This window comes from Staurois parvus, unplaced genomic scaffold, assembly GCF_062004578.1.
Source record: "Staurois parvus isolate SC_StPar_1 unplaced genomic scaffold, SC_StPar_1.0 ptg001374l, whole genome shotgun sequence".
In the NCBI taxonomy this organism is placed as follows: Eukaryota; Metazoa; Chordata; class Amphibia; order Anura; family Ranidae; genus Staurois; species Staurois parvus.
In genome coordinates this window covers 140,669-155,051 of record NW_028319170.1, presented here as the reverse complement: position 1 = coordinate 155,051, position 14,383 = coordinate 140,669, and the positions used below count along the sequence as shown (strand labels likewise).

The following is a 14,383-nucleotide window of genomic DNA, read 5'->3' as shown; positions in this document are numbered from 1 at the left end:
GGGTGGACACTGCCAAATCCAGGACAGAGGGGATACCTTCAATATGGGGAAAGAGGGGACACCTTCAAAACTGGGAAGGGGGGGGGGGGACATGGAACATCTGACAGCTCTAATACCAGGACACATCCAATTCCAGGGGCCACCTCTCCAGTACACCAGGATGGGGGGGACACTTGACACCTTCACAACCAGGACAGGGGGCAGATCCCCTCCAGTACATGGGGGCGATATTGGACACCTGAGATAATAGGACAAGGAGAACATCTCCAATACCAGGGTGGAGGGGGACCTGACGTCTCTTAATACTGCAATGGTGGGGAGGTGGAGGAACATCCAACACCAGGGAGACAACACTTCCAGTACTGTGATGGAGGGGACACCTCCAATACTGGGGCAGGGTAGAAAAGTGATAACTCTAATACCAGGGGGATACCACCATTATTGGGACGGGGGCATCTGATACATCCAGTAATGGAATGGGGGAGGGGGCGGCATTTTAAATATCACAGAGACACTGCCATTTCTTGGGTGGGAGGTTCCCAACCAATACCTGGATGGGGGAAGGTGGTACACCACCAATACCAGGAACTCTCTAACACCAGGGAGACACCTCCAGTACTAGGATGGAGGGGACACCTAACACTAGGGGCACACTTCTAATACTAGGATCCCTCCCAACACCAGGGAGACACCTCCAATACAAGGACAAATGGGACACTGCCAACACCAGGACAAGGGGTAGGGACACCTGACACCTCCAGTACCTGGATACGGGGTAATATCTGACACCTCCAATACAAAGGGGACCCCTATAGGACTGCTACTAATGATTGTTTTCATAATCGATTAGTTGGCCAATTATTGCTTTGATTAATCAGATAAAAAAAAAACCTTGACAAAAGTGTGGTGTATAATTTAGTTAGTATGTAAAGTTTAAAATAGACAATTTCTTGGATATCAATATGCAGTGGTAAATATAAATAACCAGCTATGTGGTTAAGGAACAAGATATCTTATCCACTCTGAGAATGACAGAAGAGACTTATATACTATTAGAGGTTGAATCTGGTACATATCAGACTCCATTTTTATTTAACCACTTCAAGTCCGGACACTTTTGCCCCCTTCCTGTCCAGGCCAATTTTCAGCTTTCAGCGCTATCATATTTTGAATGACAATTGCGTGGTCATGCAACACTGTACCCATATGAATGTTTTTTAGCATTTTTTTGAGACCAATAAAGCTTTATTTTGGTGGTATTTATTCACCACTTGGATTTTTTTTGTTTTGCTATGTAAATGAAAAAGTCCAAAAATTTTGAGTGTTTTTCTTATAAAATTTTTCAAATAAATATTTCATCATAAATCTTGGCCAAAATTTATTTTGTTATCTTTTTAGTAAAAAAAAAGCCAAATTAGTTTATAACCAAAAATTATCATTTTAAAAATTTTTTTACATTTTTTTATTTTTTTTTTTGCATACTGTCACTCTAGCAGTACAGTGTCACCATGGTGACACTGTACTACTTGTGGGGGATGATTTTTTATTTTTTTGTTTACATTGATTGCTTTTATACCCATAAAGGCTGTAAAAGCAATCATTTCTCCGTCTCTCTGACTACATTCTTGCATCCATTGAGAACTACTGTGTGAGCTGTGATTGGTCCCAGCTTGTCACATGGTACAAGGCTGTTCACAACAGCCTTGTACCATGTGATCTCTGTGATCATTCACAGATTTCACACGTAGTAAGCAATGATGTCAGAAGTGACATCTTACTTACTCCTAGATTGTTAGCTCCGTGGAGCAGTGCCCTCGAACCCCTCGTGTATTGTATTGTTACTGTACCCCACTATAATGTACAGCGCTGAGCAAACTCTTAGCGCTATATAAATACTGTATAGTAATAATACTTTGCATGTGATCACTGATTGGCCAAGCAGTGATCACATGATCGGGACCTCGCACAGAGGTTCCGTATGACGATCGGTGTTTCACTGTGTCCGGAGGACACAGCGGGCACCGGATCGTGGTGCTGTGCTATCCCAGGGAGCGCGCAAAAGCAGGGGGCGGGGAGGCCGTTTATAACCGGCCACTCGACCTTGCACTACCACAGTCCTGCCATTTATATACAACAGTGATCCTTAGTAGTGCCTGCTGAGCTCAATGTGGTGAAATTCCTGCTGCAGCATGTGTACTTCCCTGACTGCTGCGCTCCCAGCTTAAGGGGGAACAGTTGAGGGGTGGTAAAAATTTGACTCAACCGTAGCATTCCCCAACCCCCCCAGTGTAAATACACCATTACCACACCAGTGCAGCCAGTCAGTGTCCCTGAACATCGCTATGTCACATCTGCCCCAGTGTTGACGTAAGGTTTTGTTCACAAGGGGCTTATCGATGCATACCTTGTGCAAGGGCCATGTTTACCTGCACAGGTGCTCTGTGCATCCCATGCAGGCAGTCACATTGATTATTGGGACACAACAGCTGCATGGACACAGCCGCTTTTCCCAATCCAACATCAGTGCAGGTGCATGTCCCCGAAATCACTGTCTGCATTTGGGGCTGTACACCTGCAAGGATGTCAAACTGGGAGCAGGTGTTCTGTGCATCCCCATGCAGGCAGTCCTATTCGTTTGGGCGTTTCTGCTGTCCTTGTGCTCCAGGGCCTACATAAATGAGAGAGGTAGTGAGGAAATGAGATGCCTAATTTACACCCTTATAAAGCTTGAAGGTTCTACTTTGATTTTGGGCCCCCCCCCATGTGGGTAAGTTGTGAAAACGTCTCATGCATGTGCTATCCCCATACTAAGGAGGAGAAGCAGAATGTGTTGAGGTGTAATTGTAAGTGTGCCCATGCTGCTTATGTGAAAAAACTTTTTAAAATGACAACTTGGGGAAATGGTTTTTTTTTCTTTCATTTTCTGAACAATTACAACTTCAAAAATGTTACTATGCCTCTTACTAAATACCTTGGACTGTCTGATTTAAAATGAAAAAAAGGGTAATTTGGGGGGTATTTGTACTGTCCTAGCATTTTAGGGCCTCAAGAAATGAGTTGGGCAGTCAGTACATCAGAATTGATCATTTTATGGATATACAGTATATACCATAGTTTGTATGTAGTAGAATGTATTTTGGCCCACATTTATGAAGAAATATTCTTGGCAAAACTTTACAGACAGGAAATGAAGAAATGGCAAAAAACTTTTTTCCATTTTATATAGCGCAAAAAACAAAACAAAAAAAACAGTTGTGACTAAATGACTTAATACCACCAAAAGAAAGCTCTATCTGTCTCACAGATTGATATAAATTTCATATGGGTACAGTGTTGCATGACTGAGTAATTGTCATTCAAAGTACGACAGCGCTGAAATCTGAAAAATGGCCTGGGCAGGAAGGGGGTGAAACAGTCTGGTGTTCAAGCAGATAAAAAGTGTAACGTTTTGTATCTATAGTTGCTGCACTAAGCAAGAAAACTGTAAGATATAGAAACACAATTTATTTCCTACTGTAGCAAACCACTGGGCTGATTATTTTAAGTGACTTCTTATTTCTTTGCAGTTTTTTGGGAATATGGCTGCTAATCCTGAAAACGCTCAATTCTTGCCTTTACTAGAAACCTTGGAAGACACATCTACCTCACATACAGAACAGACAGATGCTTATCTTGCAATTGCAAAGTGAGTACAATTGCATTTTGGAGCTAGAAACATTCCAGATTGTTGCGGTGCAGAATATTGCAGTGGATGCAGGAATTGATTTACTAAGGAATACCTAGCCAATAAATGTTAGTGAACAAGGGGAGCTGTTTTCACTCAATACCAACTTTTCTAGTTGAACAGCCTATTCTTAAAGTGCATCTAAGCCACAAAAAAATGAATATATTGCAGCTTTCTAGTCCTTAGATGTGGCTGCACTAGTTTTCTTCCTTTATTTTTTCCCTGATGATCCTCCAGTAACAAAACTGCCGTAGGATGACAATGCCTACTCTTCCTTTTGTATCAGCAGAAACAAGACAGGACTACAGAATGCTGTCCTTCTCTTATTGTACATACCGGAGGGGAGTGCTTCTGTACACCTTAGAGATAATAGTTAGCAGAGTGCACAGTAAGTTATCAGCTCACGAGATTTCTAACAAGATCAACAGGTATTTTTTGCACTTATCAAGCAGATATAACAAAACCCTTTCAGGCTGAATTCACACTAGAGCGGACAGCTGCCAGAGTGCTTTACCTCTTTGGCAAGCAAATTCAGCTAAAACAACCCCATGGTGTATAATCTTCCATTCTGATCTTTAGAACTATTTAGTGGTGAATATTCCTTCAAGTAGAACATTATATTCCACAATAAAATATTTAGGGTAATGTATATCAGTTTGTGTGTAATAATTTGACATTTGTCCTCTTTGTAGCCGTCTTAGTGGAGAAGATGGGAAAGTTTTCAATGTCTTGGTTGGAAAGCAGTTCTCTCGTCTCTTTGAAGTTTTTAAGGTGAGAAGGATAAAAGTCTTACCTTTTGTGTATGATTTATCTTAACATAAAATGTGTGATTATTGGGGATGAGCGATTAAAGCTGATCTCCAGGTTTTAGTGAACTTTGAATAGTTTGGACCAAGCTAGTCCAAATGTACTGTTTACATCATTAACAGATGCAGCACCTCTATAAACTGTATGTAGCATCAGCTACATATGCGTTGCTGTGTTCAGGCTATGGGACTATGAATGAATACAAAGGTTCCTCAGGCTGAGGTGGAGACTGTGAGGGCACCCAACCGCCTGTGAATGGCTGAGCAGCACTCAGTCCAATTTGACAGCTGCTGGAACACAGTGCTGTATGTGGCTGAGACGACATACCTGTTTATACAGTGCTCACATCCACTTCATCTGTTAAGTGAAGTAAATTTGTTTATGCCAGCTTGGTCCAAATGACTTAAGTTCACTGAAATCTGCAGTTAGATTTGAATTCACCTATAGTTGACACCCATACATTTTTGCGGAAAATCTCTCATGCAAGAATAGGGATCGTACTTGAGATTAGTAGTCATAGGTCTAATTTCTGGCTAACTGCATTCATAGTACATTTTAAGGTCTTAACAGGCGTAGGGTAACATGCATGCATCAGCAATCATTGGAAAATAGACATCTAAATGTCTGACCAGCATTTGTGCTGCCTTAATGTAATCTAGTGCTTCACCTTGCAAATAAGCCCTATAATTGAAGTAAGAAACTACATTTCCCAGCATGCAATGCAGCATTTCTGCATAGTGGGTGTGTCTCATGGGCGTGTCCTTGTTTTTGTGAGCAAACTGTCTACATGTGATCTGCTCTGATGGGCAGGGATTGGAGTGCAGAGAGGGTCTGTTGTCGTGACATACGACACTGTCGTGTTTTCAGGGTATTCTGGGGAAGCAGAAGTGTAGTCATTGCACTCAAATCCTGAAAAAAAAACAACAGGTTTTAATAGTACAGCGGGTAAAATAAGTATTGAAAACGTCACCGTTTTTCTAGGTAAATATATATCTAAAGGTGCTATTGACATAAAATTTTCCTGAGTCATCTTCTAGGACAGCTTCACTTGAGAGATAGGGCTCCTCCCAGGAAACACCCGCTCCACCTTTTCCCCTTTATAAGTATCCTCTCTCCCAGTGGGCCCTCAGTATTAGTGTTTCCTCCGGCCAGGACGGAGCTACGCCCGGTTTGTTATTTTTTCCCCGGCTGCCTGGCGAGGTACAGAGGGCCCCTGGCTGAGGCCCCCCCTTCCTCCTTTCTCTAAGGATGGCAGGGACCTTGTGGGGGGGTTTTCATCCAGGCTCATCCTATGGACAGACCCTTCGGGGTGGGGGTGACAGACCCCGGATGGTCCCAGCGGGGCTCTCCAGGGGGGTAGAGCCCGCTCCGCCGACCTGGGCAGTGGTGCCTTTCCCTGGGGGGGCTGAGGTAAGTCCTACCTGTTCCAGGATCCCGGCAGCATGGCCAGGGGGTGAGGCTGTCGGGGTCAGGATGCCGCAAACACGTCACTTCCGGGCACGGGACGGCGTCACTTCCGGCGCAGGAAGCATGGAGCAGCGGCCGCCATGTTGGAAATGGGCGGCGGACCGCGGAACGAGCCCACACCACGGCCGCTTCTCCACCTGCGGCCATGAGAGGAAGGTCGGCGCGCAGGGATCCCAGGGAGGGGGCGGAGCCCGCCAAACCCTGAAAAATCGCCGCACTGAGGAGGAGTTCGCGGCAGGATGGAGGCAGATCTGTCTGGGCCGGGGGAATCCTGCGGCAAGGTATTTGGCCGCCACTCACCCCCTCCCCCTTCCCCCCCTCCCCCCTCTGGGACCCTTGGGCACCCCCACACTCATCTCCCCCCCCCCCCCCACTGCTGACTTTTTAGGGTGTTGGGGGAGTGCACGGGGGGCAATCCCTGGGGGGGAGCCTCCGCGGTTGATGAATACCTATGTCTTCTTGTCCCCAGATGGGCCCACAGGAGGAGGATAGAGGGGAAAGAGAAGCTCCTTGCGAGCTGAAAAAGAAATGCGCCACTTGCAGAAAGAGGCTGGCGAGTTCCTGACGGAAGCAACTCTGCCAAGACTGCATAGATAAGCTTATCAAAAAGGAGTCTGGGTCCCTCTTTAAGGATTTCTTACAGAACATGATGCAAGATATGTCCAAGACTTTTCAGAGCTTTAGGGAGCAGAAGCAGGGACCGGCCCAGGACGAGCCCCAACCGGGCACTTCAGGCAATGCCCAGGGGGGGAAAAAGAGGAAGGACCAGGTAACTGTCGCAAGGGGAGCCGAACCATTGAGTACTTCAGACTCGGAGGAAGACAAGGTCGAGGATCATGACCCAAAAGCACAAAGATTCCTTTTTCAGGCAGAAGACACGGAGGGCCTTCTGAAAGTGATCTACGAGACTCTGGATCTGGAGGAGGAACAGCAGGACCCCTCTCTCCATGACCAGCTGTACGCAGGGCTACAAAGAGCAGCCGCACATTCCCAGTGCACTCTGCCCTATGGTCCACTATCAGGAGGGAATGGGAAGAGCCGGAGAAAAAGGCTTTCTTTCCCAAGAACCTTAAGAGGCGATTCCCGTTCAAGGAAGAAGACGCTTCCGTGTGGGAAATCTGCCCGAAGCCAGATGCCCCCCTTTCTAGAATCTCGAAAGCGATGGACCTGTCCTTCGAGGACAGCGGGTCCCTGAATGACCCAATGGATGGACTGGAAAGCGGATACATTCCTGAGGAGAGCATGGGAAGCATCCGCGGTGAATTTCAAGCCAGCAGTTGCGACGACGTGTGTCTCCAGAACTTTGGATGTATGGTTGGGGCAGCTCCGCTCGCACCTGGAACAAGGCACCCCGGCGGAGGAAATCCTGAAGTCGCTGCCTGTACTGGAAAAAGCGGTGGCTTTTATTGCAGACGCATCAGCAGAAACTATCAGATTCTTAGCTAGATCAACGGCGCTCATAAATTCCACGAGAAGAGCTATCTAGCTAAAGTCTTTGCAGGGGGACCTTGCCTCTAAGTCCAAACTCTGCGGTCTGCCCTTCGAGGGAAAACTCCTCTTCGGGCCGGAACTAACTTCGGTCCTGGAAAGGTCGGCCGATAAAAAAAAGAAGAGCTTTCCAGTCCCCAGCAGGCAAGTAGGACGAAAGGGGTTTCTCCTCAACAGGCAGTACACGATGATTTCAAAGCCAGCGCACAGGCTGGGGCGCAAGGAGGGGCAGGAACGAGTCAAGGGGAAGGGGAGGTTTCCTCTTCAACCCCAACCAGAATAGACCCAAGACCCAGCCCAAGTGACTGGAGAAGCCAGGTGGGAGGAAGGCTGGGGCACTTCCACACACAATGGCTGAAGATCACCCAGAACACTTACATTCTAGAGGCCGTTCGCAGAGGTTACAAAATAGAGTTTTTAAGGCCCCCCCCTCAAAGATTCTTCGCAACACCCCTGCCAAGGGACAGGGAGAAGGCAGATGCATTGGTGGACCTCCTGGAAGGGATGCTCAGGCAGAATGTGATTTGCCAGCTGGAGGAGGAAGAGAAGGGAAGTCGTCCGGTACCTACAGGATGATACTAAATCTGAAGAAGGTAAACAAGTTCGTGAGACCCAAGAAGTTCTGCATGGAGACCTTATACACGGTAAAAGAACTCTTGTCGCCAGGAGCATTCATGGCCTCAATAGATTTGAAAGATGCATATCTGCACGTCCCGATAAGGGAGGAATCGAGGAAGTTCCTGAGGTTTGCGCTGGAAGGCGCAAAAAGAACGATTCTGTTTCAGTTCAATGCACTCCCCTTTGGCCTGTCATCAGCTCCAAGGATATTTACCAAGATCCTGGCGGAACCCCTAAGAGTCTTGAGGCTGGAAGGAATAAATATCATCCCCTACTTGGACGACCTGCTTCTATTTTCAGATACAGAAAGAGGCCTGAGGTCCCATGTCGAACGCACAATATCTTTTCTAGAGAGCTTGGGGTGGTTGATGAACGAGGAAAAATCACAGCTAGTACCCTCCAGGAGGATCACGTACTTGGGGTACATCCTGGACTCCGCAAATGCTTGCTCATACCTGACAACGGAAAAAGCTCTCAAACTGCAGCAAGACACGAGAGCCTTCCAAAGGATGTCGACCTGCACAGTAAGGACCACAATGAAGCTAGTCGGGAGCATGACAGCCGCAATGCCAGGGGTGCAATGGGCACAGCTCCACTCCAGGGTACTACAGAATCACACCCTCTCCCACTGAGATGGCAGCCAAGCAGGTCTGAATTCCAGGATCTGCCTCACGCACAAGGTGAGGGAATCACTAAGGTGGTGGGGGAACATCCACACCTTGGAGGCGGGAAGGAAATGGAAGCAAGCCAGCCCAGTGAGGATCACCACGGATGCAAGCATGACCAGGTGGGTTGCTCATATGGGAGACTGCCTAGCCCAGGGCAGATGGGATGCAGAAAATTCAAGGAAATCATCGAACTACAAGGAGCTGTCGGCAATCTTCAAAGCTCTTACGGCTTTTCAGGAGAGGATAGAGGGGAGAGAAGTCCAGATTCTATCCAACAACACAACAGCAGTAGCATACTTGAACAGGCAGGGGGGCACGAGGTCCCCGAGGCTGATGGAATTGGCAGGAACCCTCCTGACCTGTGCAGAGAAGAACCTAGAGTCCATCACTGCGGTGCATCTAAAAGGGAATCTGAACCAGTTGGCGGACCAGTTGAGTCGGAAAGAGGTCACCCAGACAGAATGGTGCCTCAGCTGTCCAGCATTCAATCAAATATGCGCCAGATGGGGCACCCCCTCTACGGATCTCTTCGCCAACAGCCAAAATGTGAAGCTGGAGAGATACTTCTGCCTGCAGAAGGACCCCAGGAGTGCAGGGATAGACGCGCTAGCCCAGCATTGGGAAGGAAACCTCCTCTATGCCTTTCCTCCGTTCAGATTATTACCAAAGGTGGTACAGAAGATCCAGTCTTCTCAAGCCACGGTCATCCTGATTGCACCATTTTGGCCCAAAAGATCATGGTTCTCCCGGCTGAGGGAACTAAGCTTAACAGACCCATGGATGATACACCTTCACACGATTTACTTGCCCAAGGGGGAGTGCTACATCCTCACCCAGAAAGGCTGTCCCTAGCAGCGTGGCTTCTGAACGGGACAGGCTAGTGAAGAAGGGACTGTCTGAAAGAGTGGTCGCCAACATCTTGGACGGAAGGAAGAAATCAACAAACGCCATATATGATAAAGTCTGGAAGAAATTTTCCGCCTGGAAGGACAGGAACGAGGAACCCGGGCTCCCATCTTGCATACAATGCTTGAATTCCTCCAAGCCGGGGCGGATAAGAACCTGGCCGCTAATACCCTTAAAGTGCAGGTAGCGGCTTTGTCAAGCTTTCTGGAGTTGAGGTTGGCAGCAGACCCGTTGATAATCAGGTTCCTGAGGGCTATCTCCAGGCGCCGAGCCCCGTCCACATCGAAGTACCCCACATGGGACCTGGGCACGGTCCTGAAGAGCGTGCCTCCCCCGGACAGATCTGCAGAGCCGCAACGTGGTCCAGTTTCGCCAACTTTGCTAAGCACTACAGATTGGATCTGATTGGCAGCAATGACCAGGCGTTCGGCAGGAAGGTCCTACAAGCAAGGGGCCCACCCTAATGTATGTATTTCTATTCAACTCCTCTCAAGTGAAGCTGTCCTAGAAGATGACACGGGAAAACGCAGTTATTTACCTGTTAACTGTATTTCCAGGAATCTTCTAGGACAGCATAACTCCCTCCCGATTGCTGTGTGATTATGTACTGATGTCTACTGTAGGTATGTTATGAACCTGTGATGGGTTGTCTCTATTACCGTTTTTTATTTTATGCTTTCTCCTAGGCCTTCGGTCATATTCTTATACTGAGGGCCCACTGGGAGAGAGGATACTTATAAAGGGGAAAAGGTGGAGCGGGTGTTTCCTGGGAGGAGCCCTATCTCTCAAGTGAAGCTGTCCTAGAAGATTCCTGGAAATACAGTTAACAGGTAAATAACTGCATTTTCACTACATGTCAGTAATAATTCGTGCATACAAAAAAAATAAATACTTCATCCAAAATCCTTGTTGGTAATGACAGCTTCAAGATGCCTCCTATATGGAGAAACTAGTCGCATTGCATTGCTCAGGTGTGATTTTTGGCCCATTCTTCCACACAAACGGTCTTCTAATCTTGAAGGTTCTGTGGGCCTCTTCTGTGAACTCTGATCTTTAGTTCTTTCCATAGATTTCCATAGGACTGTGTGTGTAAATCGCACACGTTCCCGCAGCCGCACAAAAAGTGTGTTGCTTTAAGGAAAGTGGTGTCAAAGCACCATGTGATTTCTGTGCGTCCATGTTTTTAAAAAGATTGCAGGAAACGCAGCTGTGCCCTTGCAAACGTGACACGCAGAACTGCGAAGTTGTGGAACCTGCGCTTAATGATTAAGCTGCTTTTTAAGACCCGTGAGCTGTACTTAAAGCTATGGGGCTTTAAATTATTAATCTGCTAATTTTTCTTGCTTTTTAAAATTGAATTTAAAGATTGCCTCAATTAAAATAAAAAAAAAGCAGTCCAGGTTATAGGCCATTTTATCTATTCTGTTCTCAGTTTAATTCTGTCTGATCCAGGCTGCGTAATTCCATGAATTCTGAGCCTGCAACATTGCAGCAGATTGCTGCGATTTTAGTTCCACCATTCCTCCCAAGCTCTTTCCATTCCTGTATTTTCCAGTTTAGGCACGTACTGTATGGCAGTGCTGTGCAAGTACCATTGATACTACTGTATATTACAATTGAGACTCTAAAAAGGTGACCACCGATAGTTGTAAAGCTTTCCACACACATTACAATCTTATTGTAGGGTCTGGGGTTTGATGGAACATTGTAGACTGAAATATCCTGAGGAGCTGACCAGGGGTCTTTCGTTTCCACTGAAAAAGAGAGGGAGGTGGGAGAGCCCTTATCGTGTACTAAATTCAGAAACAAGGGTAAAACGGTTCCACAATAAAAAGAAAAAGGTCAAAATGGACTTGCAGCTGTTGACTGGTCACCCAGCAAGGGGGGTGGGGGACATGCAGCATTCCTAGTGCACAGTGTGGACACGGTCTATGCCTCGGGCATTCCCGTTCTGTGGGGGTTCTCAGGTGGGTGAACGCATTGATAGGAAGAGCCAGCACATAAAAGGCTCTCGGTAGTTCGATTGGCTGAGGTGTCCGATGCGGTAGTTCATAATAATAATAAAAAAATGTATTTGGTGAAATAAAGTAATTGGATGTTCTACTAAAGCAGACGACTCCTGCCTATCCTTTGATTTGCAGAGACACCCAATGTGGTTGTTCAAACTACTGATGGGCATTTTTTGCACTGACTTTCTGCCAATATCTTATTGTAGTCTTCTTTTGGATCTACCAATTATGTAATGCAAGGGCTTGATTGAATACAAACTGACTGGAAAGTTTAGGAAGGTTCTCCTATTATGTTTTGATGTATTGCAGTCAGATTGTAACATGTATGGTGACCCCTAGAGTATTGGCGTATTTCATGAGTTTTTTTTTTTCCGTTACTTCACCATAACTAATCCTTGCTTGCTTTACAGACCTGCCTGAAGCATCTGCCACAGCACCTGTGGAATCTGCAGCCACCCTAGACCTTGCTGCACAGATTAGTACACTTTCTTTGTTGGTGACTACAGAGGAGCTTGGAAAATATTCTGGAAGCCAGCTTTTTGAAATGCAGGAAAAACTTGGGACGATATCGAACAGCATTCTTCGGCGTCTGCAGTCACGATGGAGTTCACCACCTCACGACAGCTCTGTTTAGTTCAGCTCCACGTGTCCTGTGAAATTGCCATTTATCAGGACGCTTTTACTTCCTTCTGATGAAGCATTTTTAATACAAAGACTGCCTACATTTTGTAAGAGATCCATCATGTTTTGTTCCTCTTTGAGTTGTACCACTCTATACACTGCTTCAACTAGATGTTATAACATATTGATTCATTATTGTAGGTTTAAGACAAAGAATGAAAGTGTTATTTAAAACAAGTCTTTATTATATAGAGCAGTTCCAGGACAGAATGCTGATATTTCTATATCCCTGGTAGCTCTGTGATTGGTCACCCTTTGGGAGAGGATTATCTGGACGTGAAAGAAAAGATATTAATTTGCATGCCCAAAGCAACCAGCCAGATGTCACCTGAAGTTTTCAAGGTTCAAAGGTGAAACTTGTGGGCAGTATGTTAATTTGTTTCTTCCCTTCAGTTTTATGAAATTGTAGTGTACAATGCTATTTCTAAATGTTCACCTTGGTATTCTGCTTCTGTACCTAATATTGTAAATTTACTTTGGTGACATGTTTTCTTGTGGACTGGAAAGAGTATTTTTGGTAGCATTTTGCTTCTGAAAGCTTTATTCGATACAAGTCTCAGAATACCACAGTATGCTAATTTTCATGTTGCCTTTGTTGTACTGTGGCTTCAACTCTTCTGGGAAGGCTATCCATAAGGTTTAGGAGTGTCTATGGGAAGGTTTGACCATTCTTCCAGAAGTGCATTTGTGAGGTCAGACACTGATGTCAGACGAGAAGGCCTGGTTTGCAGTCTTCGATCTAATTCATCCCAAAGGTGTTCTATCAGGTTGATATCAGGACTCTGTGCAGGCCAGTGAGATTCCTCCACCCCCAACTCGCTCATCCATATTTGTATGGATCTTGCTTTGTGAACTGGTACACAGTCAGGTTGGAACATGAAGGGGCCATCCCCAAACTGTTCCCACAAAGTTGGGAGCATAGAATTGTCCAAAATGTCTTGGTTTGCTGATGCCTTAAGAGTTCCTTTCACTGGAACTAAAGCCAAGCTCAACCCCTGAAAAACACCACACCATAATCCCCCCTCCACCAAACTTTACACTTGGCATAATGCAGGCAAGCAAGTACCATTCTCCTGGCAACTGCTAAACCGGGACACGTCCATCGAATTTTCAGATAGAGAAGGTGATAAGTCCTCCATAGAACATGTGTCTACTGCTCTAAAGTCTGGTGGCAGCATGCTTTACACCACTGCATCCGATGCTTTGCATTGCACTTGGTGATGTAAGGCTTGGATGCAGCTACATGGCCATGGAAGCCCATTCCATGAAGCTCAATATGCACTGTTGCTGTGCTAATCTGAAGGCCACGTGAAGTTTGGAGGTCTTTTGCTATCGACTCTGCAGACAGTTGGCAACTTCTGTACACTGTGCGCTTCAGCTTGCACTGACCCCGCTCTATCATTTTACCTGGCCTACCACTTGGCTGAGTTGCTGTTCCCACTTGCTTCCACTTTATCATAATACCACTCACAGTTGACCATGGAATATTCAATAACAAGGAAATTTCACGGATGGACTTATTGCACAGGTGGTGACCTATCACGGTACCACGCTTGAATTCACTGATCTCCTGAGTGCGACCCATTCTTTCACAAATGTTTGTAGAAGCAGTCTGCAAGCCTAGGTGCTTGATTCTATACACCTGTGGCCATGGAGGTGATTTTAACACCTAAATCCAATGATTTGGAGGGGTGTCCCAAATGTTTTGGCAATATAGTATATGTGCTGTGTGCTTTTGGTGGAGGTGGTTGGTACTTCTGGGGTTCCTTGAGGGGTGTCTCAAGCAGTCTTCTAGACATTTGTTTTTTGACATAGGCAGCACTGGGTGCAGGGGTGGTGCTCCTGACCTAATAAGGACCTGGCTTTTAACTTGGAGCCCTCCTCCCCTCTCTTTTTGTCTTAGGCTAAAGAGGATAAGTTCACCTCTAAAATAAAATGTGCTAACTGGAGCACTAAATTATCTTCTAATTATAACAAGTCTTTTGCTGCAGTGTATTTCTAACTTCTTGAAAGCA

At 46.0% G+C, this 14,383-nt stretch overlaps 1 long non-coding RNA gene across 1 annotated transcript; it reads left to right on the top strand.

Moving 5' to 3' along the window:
- Positions 1 to 561: 561 nt before the first annotated feature.
- Positions 562 to 12,891, top strand: LOC149436347 (uncharacterized). Its single transcript, XR_016308307.1, has 2 exons — positions 562 to 4,495; positions 12,098 to 12,891. It is a non-coding gene; the product is annotated as an uncharacterized LOC149436347 (long non-coding RNA).
- The last annotated feature ends 1,492 nt before the right edge of the window (positions 12,892 to 14,383 follow it).